Consider the following 8,952-nt stretch of genomic DNA (forward strand, 5'->3'; position numbering starts at 1 on the left):
ATAGATCAAAATACCCACTATGTAAATAAACGGCACAGCAACTTTATGAAGGTGAAAAGATTTCAAACATGCTAAATAATCAAGAGGTTATTAACTTGTAATTCTGTTCTAATTAACTGACAAATGAATTCATTACTAAAGATAGAAAAAAAAAAAATCGATCAAGTTGTTTAAAAAGCCTAACCTAGAGTTTGCGAAGTACATTGTAAGCAATTTGTGAAACCCTCCAACGTACTGCCGACTAGGAAAAGAATTGAACGAAGATCGCGTTCAAGTCAAGGTAATAGAGAGATTTAGCATCGCGTTTCCGTGAAACGGGAAACGTGAAACGTGAAACGGGAAACGTCAAACGGCAGGCTGTTGCTTGTCATAAAAGCATGAAAATTCTCTTATTCTAACTTTTGTCTCTCATCCCAGAAGTTGCGCGACATTTGTAGATAACAGGCAAAAAAGTAGCTAAAATCAGACCAGTTTCTTTGATATTTGACAAAACGCAAATTTCAGTTTCACGTTTGCCGTCTGCCGTAAACGCGAAGCTAATCATGGCTTATTGCTTCAACTTTTCGCCGTCATTGTGCTGTAACAGCGTCAATTTTAGTACAGCAATTCTAAGGATTGATAAAGGCCGCCTTGTGTCCCCCTACAAACAAACTAAATTTTCATCTTCCTAACTACGACTGCGAAAAATCCGGATTTCGACATATCTAGACCTAGACCGGCGCACAGCAAGATATAGCTCCGTCAAGTCTGTGATGAGGCACTCATTCTCCCTCAGGCAGGGAATAACAAACGGGGGGTCGCAAAAAGAAGCCCCGTTGGATCCGTTAGTTATTATTCAGTGGGCTTAATAGAGCATCCGGACTAATACTCTTAAGGCTTATAGGTGTAAAATTGGGCTTTTTTCGAGTGTCCCCGATCGCCAATCATTATCCAAAACTGATTGATTTCGTTAACTATAGGCAAGGGTTTATAGAAGTAGTCTTTGACAAATTATAGTTTCGTTTCCAGTCGTTCAAAAGCTGGACAGATGACTTTTTTTTCGGTGGATAAGTAAATATCTAACAGTTTAATCTGTGCAAGGATTTCATTAGAGCGACTTTCGAATGAACTTGAAAAATAGACGTAAAAGCACAACTTAAATAAAAATGCAAAACATTTCATTGGCTTATCGAACAAAAACAAACGAGAGCAAATTGGAACGCGGATGCAAACAACGTCATCTCCACATGGAACTTTCTGGAAAGCGATCGGCATTTCGCTTTGATGTCATTTGAAATGCAGTAATTTGATTGGGCAATCGAACTGTTTACTGCCCATATTAGGAGTTTCCTTGGCTGAAATAAGGAAAAAATCTTGCCAAACATTAGTCCGTTAAAAAAAATTGCGAACACTTTTTCAAGGTTATACTTACGAAAGTCGCTCTATTTGCTCTCATATTTTCTCCTCTGGATAGTGACTTATCATCTGGATAGTTTATCTTGGTGGTCTCAAGCAAGAGAAAATGAGGGGACAGAGAGGGAGGCTCCCGGTCCAGCCCTTGGGATATGTCATGTCCACGAAAGTTATTTTTAGACGAGCGGAAATCTTTGTTCTAGCAGAAGTTTGTCTTCCGGGACGTCCGCATGCAGGCCAACCTCGGTCTGATGTTTGAAAGAAAAGAAATATTCATCTGCCTTCCACGTGCGCCGCCATTTTCTCTTTTCACTAAGAACCTGTGAGCGAGGCAAGACTGCATGCAGACGTCTCGGAAGACAGACTTCCGCTAGAACAAAGACTTCCGCTCGTCTAAAAATAACTTTCGTGGACATGACATATCCCGGCCAACGCCCTGAACCTCCCTCTCTGTCTCCTCATTTTCTCTTGTCTCAAGTTATGGAAGATGACAAAAGAGAGTCGATTATTAAAGATATTACAGCAAATCTTTGAAAGGAAGTCAGATTCCCGGAGGCACAAAATAAGTCCTAGACCAATAATTTTAATTAAAAATCCTTACGTTCTCAGTAGTTCAGTAGCTACAAAGGGAGCTGTGGTATGGTGCCAATTCCGTAATCATAAAGAGAGGCAGGAGCCCATCTGGAGCGTGCAACTTCCATACAGCGTCTGTGAAACAGCGTTTTCACAAGTAGGTTTATTTTTAGACTAGCCCTTCCCGCGAATTAGGTCAAAAAACAAAGGCAGTTCCGGTTCGGTGACCCTATGACGTCAGCTTAATTTCTTGTAATTGGTGATCGGGCTCCTGTGGGAGTCTTATTAGCGGGAAATTCAATCTAAAAATAACCTTACTTGTGAAAACGCCGTTGCACGAAAATAGGTAAGTTGCACGCTCCGGATGATGGGCTCCTGAGAGAGGACAAAATAGGGCGCAATGAAGTGTTTTATATGAATTATTATTTTCTATTCTATGGTTACTTAGGAATCAATCGCCAAATTTCCATTCGGGTTTAGTTCATTTTAATTTTTTTTCTTTCCTTTTATTTTATTGTTAGTTTCTTTCAAACAATGAAGCACAGACTACTTTTGGCTTTCTTCATCGTGCTATTTGGAGCATGCACAGTTTTCAGCAAGTCATCCGAGAGGGGAAAAGCTGTATTACAACGCTTGGATCTTCTTTCCGATGAGGTTGTTACTCCGGTCACCATGAGTTTCCGGTGTTGTGGGTTGCCATAGTAACTGATCCTAAGAGCTTACATAGGCTATTATACCAATCTCTCGTTAAATTCAATTGTGTAGGCGCTTCATAAAATATAACCTTGGAAGAAGGCGTTGTTGGGAGAGGGGTAGGAAGGAAAAGTAAGTGGAAAGAAAAGTGATGGGAGCTCTCCTTCCCCTCCCCCGAGCAAAGGTGATCTAATTCGGGGATGGTGAGTTACATTCTTTCCAGAAATGCACGTAATTATTTTGACATCCAACTCGAAGTCTAGCCTTTACTACCTCTTCCCAAAAATGTGGACTTTACGATCTTCGACGCGGTCGTCAACGAGAAAGCCACGAAACAACAATATTAATCTCGTACCCAGATCTCCCACGGTCATACTGACAGACTGAGATCTGGGTACGAGATAACAACAACATTATTGGTTAAAAAAGGAAAAATAATCGTGCTGCACGTTTCTGCACGTGCAGCACGCATTTTAGCAGAAATTCGCGCGGCACTGCACAACAACGGCATGAAATCACCAAATTTGAGGTTTTGACGACAACGCGAGCGCACAAATATGAATCTATATTTTTTTTATTTTTACTCTGAAACCGGCCGTACCAATTTATTTTTAGGGTACTTCGCCAGCATTGTACGACACGAATGAGACGGCCTAACCGCGAGAAACTTACGATAGTGGAACGTTATAGTTTCAGGTGACGTTTTCGTTGTCGTCGCCGTCGTAGATCGTAAAATCCCTAATAAGGTGAAGGTTAAGGTTAGAGTTCTTTTTAGCTTAGGGTAAATGCAGCCGTTTATCCTTAGGGTAAATGCAACCGTAATCTCGTACTCAGATCTCACTCTGTCACTGGAAATGTGAGATCTGGTAAAGTTCGACAGTACATCATTTTTCATTGGCTACTAAGAAAAGGTTGCGGCAATGCAATCTACGCTCAGATTGGCTTATTTCGCGGGGCACTTAGTGAAGGTTTGGAATTGAAGTTAAAGTATGTAATTTATTCAAAACAGTATTTCTCGTTCTTAAAGCGTGACTCGCGAATTAAGTAGTGATCAATTGTGAATTTTACAGTTAGATTAACTACATTTTTCACGAGATCGTGTCAAGAAAATAGCACTCGTTGCAGTGATTAGATCTAAGCACTCTTTAGCATTTTCGCTTTCAATTTACGGTTTGGTTAACTACACTTTTCACGAGATTGTGTGAAGAAAATAGCACTCGTTTACTGATTAAGCCTAAGCGTTCGTTTCAGTGATTAGGCCTAAACCCTCTTTAACATTTTAGCTTTCAATTTACAGTTTGGTTAACTACACTTTGCACAAGATCGTGTGAAGAAAATAGCACTCGTTTATTGATTAAGCCTAAGCGCTCGCTTCAGTGATTCTGCAGTTGCTCCGACAATTAAACAATCTCGATCGTTCAAAAACAATCGCCTGTAGCGCTTCTTTCTGTTTCGGCTTAAGTTTAAGGTTTCCTTGTCCTCTACCCAAAAGAACCTCTTCAAGAATACTCTCGAAATCCATGTTTATTCCGCAAATCACCCAAAATCACAACACAGAGTACAAACCTGCGCAGTGAAAGAAAAGCCCGTATTTCGGGCCTCGCTGGAACTGAGCATGCTTGAAATCGAACTTTACCAGATCTCCCTTCCGTATGACCGTTTATCCTTAGGGTAAATGCAGCTGTTTATCCTTAGGGTAAATGCAGCTGTTTATCGTTAGGGTAAATGCAGCTGTTTATCCTTAGGGTAAACACACCTGTTTATCCTTAGGGTAAGTGCAGCTGTTTATCCTTTAGGTAAATGCACCCGTTTATCCTTAGGGTAAAGGCAGCTGTTTATCCTTAGGGTAAAGGCAGCTGTTTATCCTTTGGGTAAATGCACCCGTTTATCCTTAGGGTAAATGGAGCCGTTTATCCTTAGGGTAAACAAACTTGTTTATCCTTAGGGTAAACGCAGCTGTTTATCCTTAGGGTAAATGCAGCCGTTTATCCTTAGGGTAAATGCAGCCGTTTATCCTTACTAGAGGGGTAGCATTTAGCGGACACTTTAAATTTGTGGCGTTCATTGCGTCTCTATTCCGGGACACGAGTGATAAAATCCGCATCCATCTAATTAGGGGTATTTCTGGTAGTCAGGACGTAGCTCTCTACAACCTCTAATTTCGTTGGATTGCTTTAGGACGCTCTATTGTGTTTTTCTTCATGGTCCATTGTTTCTTTTGTATTGTTCTTTGTGTGCATTGTTTTCTGAACCAATCCCGGGAGTCGCTCCGAGAGCTGCGTGGCGGCCCATTTCTGGACACATCTGCCTCGATCACATGGCTCTCTTAACCGTTCTACAGCTGGAACCTTGTAATATTACAAGGGCATATTGCGTCGTGTAATTGTTACGAAATGTCCAACCTTCTTTTGGGAGATGGCTAAGTGTACTTTCCCTCTTGGGTAACCTCTAACCTCTAACCTCTTTGGGCAAGAGCACTGGGATCACTGGTTAAGAGGTCCATGCTGCAGTGGGGACAAGAATTCAGGTCACTCAAATTTTATTCGCATTGTTCTCCGGCTTCGAAATTACGGGAAACTGGAAAGTATAAAACCGTACGAATTAACGATTATCGTTAATTTCATTCCTTTAGAGAAGAGATCATGTTGCATGTTGCCACATGATGATTCGACATTCTCGTTCTCAGATCCCACCGTTTCTCTTAGCAGGCGGGGCTTTCGTTCGAAGAAACGAAAGGGGTCTGGGGCCCGTTTCTCGATAGGCCTGAAAACGTTTAGGTCCGCAAAACCCTTTGTGAAACTGTCAACTGCGCTTGTTTTAGGAAGCGATCTTTTAATATGTTTTCAAGGTAACAAAAAGCAAAATAACTGTGAAGTTTGACGACGTAAATCCTCTCCCGGCGTTCTTGAGATACCAAGGGGATTGTGACACCCGAAAATGGCCCGCAAAAGTTCGGGAAGTTCGAGAAACGGGCCCCTAGAGACATCCACAGGATTCGCAGTCCCAGATTCCAGGAATTCCAGAGTTCATAAAGAAGTCGTCAATAGTACCAAACATGTCGGCACTTAGAAGGATTACACTTGAAGGGTCGCTATGTAAAGCCTTAATTGAGTCGCCTCAACTTATAGGATGAGTCCCTTCGTGTCGAACAGAACGATGCAAAAAGTGATATGGCAGTTTTTAATAGGCACTCTGATCATGTGACCGACCGGCTTCGCGCCAGCTGACCCCATTTTTACTTCCGATTCAAGATTTTATTGTTCGCTAACCAATGAAAAAAGTTGAATTTCGTATGTCTCCAGAGTCCTTTGTTTTCTCGTGCGAAGGCCCCACCGGCTAAGATAAACGATGGTGTCTGGGAACGAAAATGGATGGTTTGATTGAATCAACCTCCAAGCCATTTTCTCCCTCGAATTAACTATTATTGTTAATTCGTAATTTGCTCTGAATTTACTGTTATCGTTAATTTAGAAGACTGAAAGCTTGCTATGGATTATGTATGGAAAATGGTCATATATCTTTTATATAAAAAACCCAAAGGGGACATAGGACTCGAAGCTGGGAATGTTGATTAACTCGACCACCACACCGCTAGCTGCTCAGGGATAATATTTTAAACACTATTGATTGATTGATTGATTGATCAGTTTATTTACCCCTCTTGCAGCTACAGCTGAATTACAAGGGCACCAGCAACTATATATTGATATTTATAAGTACAAAAATTGTTCATCCGTTCAGTCCTGGCAACTACTTTAACACTGCTATTTACAACAGAGCCAGAGCGAAGAGAATACCCATGGTGGGTTTCAGGGGGAATGGGTATTATGTTTGAAAGAAAACCTTTATCTCGGAAATTCTGCTTTAACTTTTGGCATGATTTTTCCCGCCTTTGACTGAGGGGCAGCAAGCCTGAACGGCTAAGGGCTACATCATATGGCAGCCCAGGGAAAATAATGTTACATGCCCTCTTTTGTATCAATTCTAGGGTTTTGCTCAGATAAACCCGAAGGTCTGCCCAGACGGGTGCTGCATATTCAATAACTGATCTAACCAGGCTACAGTATACTTGAACCAAATCCTGGCAGGCAACGCCACATTTCCTTAACACTCTCAAATTGAATGCGTATAAACGCTTATTAGCTTTTGCAAGGACATATTCACAGTGCTTATTCCAGGAAAGGTCACTAGAAATAAATACACCTAACAACTTATAGTGACCAGCCCTCTCAATTACACGGCCAGATAAACACAGAGGAGTTGCCGGGAAGGGCTAATATTGCAGGAAACTAAATATGATCTCTTTACATTTCTTTGCATTGAGGCGCATACCGTGGTCTGATCCATACTGTGCTATTTCGTTCGCGATGCAGGGCATGTAGCTAGGAGAACACCTAGGGATGCACTCCAAAACTGAAAGGTCATCTACATATTTCATCCATGTATACCAACCTGTTACTCGTACCAATTTGTTAACTATCACTAGGCATTAAACACTGCAAAAGGTCGGTTACCAAACTTCACGACAATGCTAAACATTTTAAAATCAAATCCAATCCACGGGTACGATCTCTGATTTTCCTTATTTCCTCTGCTAATACAAGTACCAAATTTAAATTACGAATTAACGGTAATCGTTAATTTAGAGAGAAGATCATTGCAATCTCCTTCCCGGGAATTCCAAATGAAAGCGGACGGCCCTGGGAATTAGTTGATAAACAACATCACGCCTGGATTGGAATGGACCAACGGAACAAAGAACTGCTGTTGCCACGAAAAATCAACGCAAGTTAATCACACCTTGTAATGACTTAACCCATTCCTTGTTTTTATTAGGAGGAGGTTGAACAAAGTGGCGATTCTGTCGAGACAGAATGGACAAGAAATGAGAAGGGAAAAGGCGGTTCAAGATGCTTCGCCGGACAAATCGGTTTCTGTTGACGGGCGAAACTGTTCCTAAAGAAGATCGACGAATAAACAGTTTATAGTTCTCAAAATACTTGTAGCAATTTAAGAGAGAAAGAGATTCGCTTGGAATAAAAGCCTCCTTATACTGGAATCTCCGACCCCAGCTTACTCTTCGTTTGCGTGGCCTTAAGTTAAAATAAGAGGGAGTTCTGTTGCATTTTGTGATAAAAATGCTATTCGTAAAACGACAACGGCAATCATACGCACATTTTGTAAATATGCGCAAATCGCACGTAAAAGGTGTCAACGAAATTTTAGTTGAGAAGTGGAGACTTTTCTAACACAACGCTACCTATCAATAAATTTCTCTCGGTATTGCTTGCGTTATGCACTGAGGCCAAGTCAAATTCCTAGTGCAATTTATACTTATGACTCACTCAATCTCAGTAATCAGCTCATATACCCTATGACCTTTTATGGGAACTGATTGCGCGGGATGTTTCATAAAAATGAAATAGTCCAGTTCAGAAAAAATGGCATTTAATAAAACAAACATTCCGTTTGCGCTCAATGGATATGAAATAGCTACTTTGGCAGTTTACCACCCAAAATCCAAATTGCGCTTCTAAAATAATTGCAAATTATTGTTTGCGCATGCGAAAATGTCAAAGTGATGAACCATCTGATTTCATGCGAATGTTGCCATGAATAAATTTTAACTACAAATGCTGCTTTCCGAGAGTGCGAGAGGAATTTCCTGTTAGGTAGTTCTCGTGTATTGCGACTAAATTTCATCGAGGATTAGCAGAGCAAATAATTGATGTTTAAAAAAGTGGGATCACTGACATTCATGAAAATAATAAGTCAGCTAATTATTTAAGCAATAGAGGACGTCTTCCGTGTTTCCATAGCCTCGAGACAGTTATGCAAACCCAAGCCTCAGTTGAGGGTATGCATAACTGTCGAGTTCGAATTCTTATAAAATATTTCTCAAAGATAACTCGACAAATGAAGGAAACAAATGAAGAAAAATTCTTATTGAAACAGATTTCCTTGATACACGCTCATTTTTCCTACCAGCCAATCAAAACGCGCGTCTGGCGGCATATAACCAATCAAAATTCGCGTGATGTCACAGCCGCGTTTCCATACTCAATTGACCAATGAGACTGCGCGTACTATCCTAATTATTTTATAAAAACTATCCATGATGGAATCACAAACACCTTGCTTGCCTACATTTTCAGTCAGCACGCGCTTAATGTAAGACAGCAAGAAACATTGCGACACTTTGCGCGCGCGGTAGAAATGCGCCGGAAAACTAAATGCAAAGGTCCTAAAATAAGTGACTAAACTGTTTTTAAATGATCACTTCAGTTAAACCCT

General features: G+C 40.9%; 1 long non-coding RNA gene across 1 annotated transcript; it reads left to right on the top strand.

The window, feature by feature from the left end:
* The first annotated feature begins 150 nt into the window (after positions 1 to 150).
* LOC138057691 (uncharacterized) lies at positions 151 to 7,717 on the top strand. The gene is made up of 3 exons (XR_011133697.1): positions 151 to 280; positions 2,487 to 2,619; positions 7,495 to 7,717. It is a non-coding gene; the product is annotated as an uncharacterized lncRNA (long non-coding RNA).
* The last annotated feature ends 1,235 nt before the right edge of the window (positions 7,718 to 8,952 follow it).

This window comes from Montipora capricornis, chromosome 7 (genome assembly GCF_036669925.1).
Source record: "Montipora capricornis isolate CH-2021 chromosome 7, ASM3666992v2, whole genome shotgun sequence".
Classification (NCBI taxonomy): Eukaryota; Metazoa; Cnidaria; class Anthozoa; order Scleractinia; family Acroporidae; genus Montipora; species Montipora capricornis.